Here is a 6,000-nt window from a genome sequence, read left to right on the forward strand (position 1 = left end):
CCCTCATCATCTTCAAACCTCAATGTCCTTTCCTGGAAGACCTTGTTTCTAGTGGCTATAACTTCTGCTAGAAGAGTATCAGAGTTGCAAGCTCTTTTTATTACACCGCCATATTTGATTTTTCATAAGGATAGGGTATCCTTGCGAACTAATCCTTCTTTCTTACCCAAAGTCTTTTCTCCAAACAACATAAATCAGTCTACAGAGCTTCCAGTGTTCTTTCCTAATCATAGCAACAAGGCAGAATACAAATTACATCAATTAGACGTGCATAGACAACTCAGATTCTATTTGCATAGGACCAAAGACTTTAGAAAATCTGACCAACTATTCGTATCCTTCTCTGATGCAAAAAAAGGTAGTTCAGTTTCTAAAACTACTCTTTCCAATTGGCTTTCAAATTGTATTACATTAATTTTTACCTCAAATCACAGAGACTTATCTTTCAAAGTGAAAGCTCATTCCACTAGAGCAATGGCTACGTCATCTGCCTTTCAAGCCAGAATTCCCATGGATAATATTTGTGCAGCAGCTACTTGGACCACTCCGCATACTTTTATCACTCATTACAAAGTGGATTTGGCCTCCAGGGACAGGGCCTCCTTTAGTTCCATGGTGCTTAAAGGTATACTCCCATGAGCCACCCAGGGTAAAGGTGCTAGGGACGCTGTCCCATCATTGTAAGAATGAAGTTGAGATAGGGCAACATAACATAAAGAAGTTATGTACTCACCATAATGTTCCATGTTTGTTGTCCATCTCGCCGTTCATTCTTACGAACCCTCCCTCCTTCCTCCTGCCAAAGACTACTTGTGGACCTGTTGGATGTTCAGGAGTTCTTCTGTTTCAGTTTGTTTCTTCTTCTATTAGGTATAGTATATATTTGTATGTATATATATATATATATATATATATATATATATATATTTAGTGTACATAAAGCAAACAAGATCTGGGGAATTGCACCACTGCATTGTGGGATACCTTCTTGCCATGAGCCAGGTTTGAGACTTTCAGCTATGTATTCCGCCCAGTCAGAGCTGAAAATCGGCTTCGAACCCATCATTGTAAGAATGAATGGCGAGATGGACAAGGAACGTTATGGTGAGTGCATAACTTCTTTTTATCAGATATGAAAGTTATATGCTTACTGTAATGATAGATTGGGGGGTTTCATATCCTTCACCATTCCCTCCTCCTTCCCTTGGCCTTTGGGTTTAGAAGAGACTATTATATTGTTTTGCTTTGTTCTTTCTCCCTTTCTCCTTTTCTGTTACTGTGTCCCTGCAGACTTCAAAGATCTGGAAATGGGTTGTCAGGCTCTGTGCATTGTGGTTAAAGGGAGGGGCTAGGATGGCCTGAAAAAGTTTTATGAGCTGGACTGACTAACTGTCTGCTGATCTTTGTACTACAGGTGAAAGATATGCAACTGCCAACACAGATCTACTGTTATGATAAATACATAACTTTTGTTTAAGAAGAGTGTTTTAGCCAAGATGTCATGGAATAAATGTACAGCACAATGGGTGCCATGATGCATGTAAACTCTGAGACTTACCCAATGGTGTGTGGGGTATTATTATTTGATTTGTATGTTGTTAATCAGTATCCTAGATTATCTGCATATACTGTTTATAGGCCAGAATTCAGAAATTTTACCACCTGGGCTAACCCCCTTTTTTACAACTGGTGGTAGCCATTTCCAGCTATTAGGCAGCTCTACTGCAGCGCTTACCTCAAAGAGGTTCAGCACTGTGATGGGCTGTCCCTCTGGCCTGCTGCAAATGCTAATCAGGCATTTTGAGAGAGTGACATATGAAAATTAACCATGTGTTCTCCCTTGGAAATACCTTATGCAGCCAAAACAATCTGAGAGTCACTCAGCTGTGTAAATCCTTACTGCCATCCGCATGTATTGGCCAAAAGTTGGTGGTTATCCATTACTCTCAATGGGACAGATAAGCAGTGCTGGGTATGCACGTATGTATGTGCGTGTGGCTTTGTGTGTGAGTGTATGTAGTGGTATGAGTGGCGAAAGGTGAGTCTGTGTGTGTGAGCATCTGAATGTGAAAATGGGTGGGTGCATGCTTGAATATGATTAGGTGAATGGGGGCTTTTCAATGTATAGTTAGTGCATATGCGTGCGCATGTGTGCGTGTGTGTGTGTGTGTGTGTGTGTGTGTGTGTGTGTGTGTGTGTGTGTGTCTGTGTGCGCACACGTGTCTTTGTATGTGTGCATGTGTGTGGCTGTCATACTTAAACTCCCCTTTAATAATGAGCAAATTCTGTGATACCAGGAGGGGGGACACTAGTCACCAGGGCCATTAAAGAAATCACAAAGTCATTTTGAAAGTTAATAGAACAAGAGGTTGTGCAGCATGAAAGATGTATGAAGGGATACCAGACACCAGGGGAAATCTTTAACAATATATTAAACCACTTACAAAGGTAACAGAACACAGATTTTGGGGCACGAAGTATGAAATGCCAGTAAGTATGAAACTTTAATTTCTGGCATTATTGACTGATTGTAACTGCTCATGATTCATGAAGGCCATAATTAAGATTTCCAGACAAAGTTATGGGGACCACTAGATAACACAATGGAGTATTTCTAAATGTTACTATTACTTAAGGCATCCTGGGATATTATCCAGATAGTATCCCAGGATGCCTTCTAAACAGCATGAAACATGACCTATAAGGGCCTCTGGAATTATTATTTAACTATAGCCTCCAAACAGGCTTTGTGACTCATGAATGGAGAAAGGCAACAGTCATCCCTCTGCACAAAGGTGGGCCATCTACATCTCCTGGAAACTACAGACCCATAAGTCTCACTAGTCTTATATGTAAAGCCATGGAAAGAATTATCATGTAGATGATCAACATAGATATAGTAAACCTCCAGACACTGGACCCAACCCAGTTTGGTTTCGTAAAGGGCAGATCATGCCTACTCATCCTTGTGGACTTCTTTGAGATAGTCATCAAAGCAATGGATGAGAGCAAAATCATTCACACTGCCTACCTTGACCTTGCCAAGGCATTTGACACAAAACCACACTCGGGCATTGTTGACAAACTCAAGAGGTTTGGCACAAACCCATATGTCACCCGGTGGATAGCCAATTGGCTCACAGACAGGACCCAGGAAGTTAGAATTGGGGTGTCCATCTCTACAAAGAGGCGAGTCACAAGTGGAGTCCCTCAGGGATCAGTCCCTGGACTGCCCCTTTTTGGCATTTACTTCTCAGAACTCAAGGCCAATGTCACTGGTCTCTGGCTGACTAAATTTGCAGATGATTGCAAATTAGGAGCTGTCATTGAATCTCACACTGACATAAATGTTCTCCAGGAGGGGTTGACACAGACAAACAACTGGTGTCAGAGTCATGGACTAAAACTAAATGCCACAAAATACATAATAGTATCCTTTGGGAAGTCATCCATCCCTGGTAACTATCATATTGACAACACACCCCTTAGAGTTGACCCAGTAGTCAGGGACTTAGGGACACACATTGATAGAAATCTAGCCTTTGATCATCACGTGTCTACAGTGGTGAGGAAATCATTCTATGTTGCACAACTTATAAACAAAGGTAGGGCATCTAAGTCTAAGCAAGTCATTGTTCCACTGTATTCAGCATTCATCAGACCTGTCATTGAGTACAATGCCCCTTCGGTATGTACCTAACCAGGCATATCCAACAACTGTAACGTCCATAGAGGTTCCTCACTAAAAGAATACAGGGCATAAGTAATATGTCCTATGCAGACCACCTCAAGGCCCTCTCCCTGTATTCTGTCTCCTACAGGCTTTTGAGGGGAGATCTATGCCTGGCAATACAGGGCATTGTCGGACCCCACTCTGATGGACCTCCTGCCTGTCCACAAAACAATCAGTATCAGAATTACCCATTCTAAAGACTTAAACCTTGCCTGTGATATAAGTAGGACTGGCTGGAGAGATAGGCATGTATCCTAGAGACTACCCCGTCTATGGAACAAGCTCCCCATCCATGTGAAGCAGAGTTCCTTCCTAATCCAATTCAAGTGCAACTTGGACAATTCGATGGGAAACTGGAAATTCATCCCTGGTTTGGCACCTGTGTCTCTGATGCAAACAGGTAACCTGTAAATGGTTAATTTCCCAGGCCCATGCTTACACTTATCAAGGGTATCAGAACTCATCAGAGATTTGGGATGCATGGCTAAGCTTAGAAATGCCTTTGTGGTCGTTAGCCTAGTAAACACCTATGAACTTTAATCCAGTGAAAGAATTAATAGAGCAACAGATGCATTTTATGACCAATAAGAAGACTGAAACTCTAACAACTGGGATTGTTGATTGACTGTATTCATTTGTGGTATACGAAGGATGGAGAAAAGTAAAAGACAACATCAGGGATAGTCTGGATGACTCTTTGGGTGCCCTTTAGTACGACTCAGTTATTACATGCAAAATGTTTACATGTGCTTCACTCTGCACAATATAATTATGCACTGGGCTGGTACTCAGCTGCCCCATTATGGCAGTGCAGTTCCCACTATTGCTCCTTCAACCAGTGACTATTTAACTCGTTCACTCCAGAACAGCTCAGATAAAGCTGCCTGCTTAACTCCACCATAGGAACAACAGTACAGCCTGAGGTCATTTTCAGAAAATCCATTTCTAATACCATACAGAAAACAAATGTTCATAACTCTTTAATTATAAGAGCTAGACTAAAAATGTAAATACGAAAGTTGTTCAGCAGACACTGATCTTTCTAACAGTGTAAATGTTTGTAGTGCATATCAAAGTCATTATTAAATATTTGGCAAGGAATGCTGATATTATGCTTATTTTTTACCTTTTTGGAAAAGCAAAGCACAATATCTTGGTCAATGTACCATGCAGACCCATACAATTTGAATTTAATTTATTAGTATACCTTAACCATTTCTGTGTGATGCTCCTTTTTTGAGATATTTACAGAAATATGATTAATATATTATTTCTCATGACTGATAAATAAACAAAGCATATCCCATCGCCTGTAACAGATAGAGCCTGCTGTGCATCTGAATGTCAGTTTCAAAATGATGCATCATTTGTGTGATCACCATGCTCCCTTGCAAAAATATGGGCATAATAATGAGAAGTATTGTAAATGTATAATTTTCATAATCATACAAGACTAAACAAAATGTGATATCTGTACATGTGTACAGTGCGCAGGCACAGTTCTTTTACCATGTTGTATGGAGTAACACTGTTTTCAAAATGAGGTGTTACTTGGCACACTGACATGCTCCCTTGCAAAGTTATTTACCAAAATGTGAAAAAAAATCATAATTTCCATAACCTAAGTCTGAAACAAACTTTGATATCTGCACATGAGTACAACATAAAGGCACCATTCTTTTACCATGTTAGAACTATCAATACTGTCTTCAAAATAAGGTATTACTTAGGTTATGGAATATTATGATTTTTTTTTCATATTTTGGTAAATAACTTTGCAAGGGAGCATCTGAATGTGCTAAGTCCGAAACAAACTTTGATATCTGCACATGTGTACAACATACAGGCACAATTCTTTTACTATGTTGGAACCAGCAATACTGTCTTCAAAATGAGATATTACTTGGCACATTGACATGCTCCCTTGCAAAGTTATTTACCAAAATATGAAAAAAATCATAATTTCTATAACCTGAATCCTAACAAAACTGATATATGTACATGTGCACAGCATTCAGAAGCAGTTGTTTTACCATGTAGACAAATATGATTGTAAATATATACATTCTTGGTGTAGCCAACATACAGCTGAATGGGTACACGTAAAGAGAAAAAGCAAGGTAAGAACCGCCACTCCACAAATGAACCCAGGACAGGCATGGGACATCAGTGGCAGGCAAGGCCATCTGATCTGTTCGATAGCTGTGCTAGCTACCCACCCAGACAGCTGACACTACTGCAGTCTCATGACCTCCTTCAGTGTCAGC

General features: G+C 40.2%; 1 protein-coding gene across 1 annotated transcript in view; it reads left to right on the top strand.

The window, feature by feature from the left end:
• Nucleotides 1-6,000, top strand: part of KCNH5 (potassium voltage-gated channel subfamily H member 5) — a 2,144,936-nt gene that overhangs the window by 724,078 nt on the left and 1,414,858 nt on the right.

The sequence above is a fragment of the Protopterus annectens genome, chromosome 6.part0 (genome assembly GCF_019279795.1).
Source record: "Protopterus annectens isolate FY-2018-M chromosome 6.part0, PAN1.0, whole genome shotgun sequence".
Taxonomy (NCBI): Eukaryota; Metazoa; Chordata; order Ceratodontiformes; family Protopteridae; genus Protopterus; species Protopterus annectens.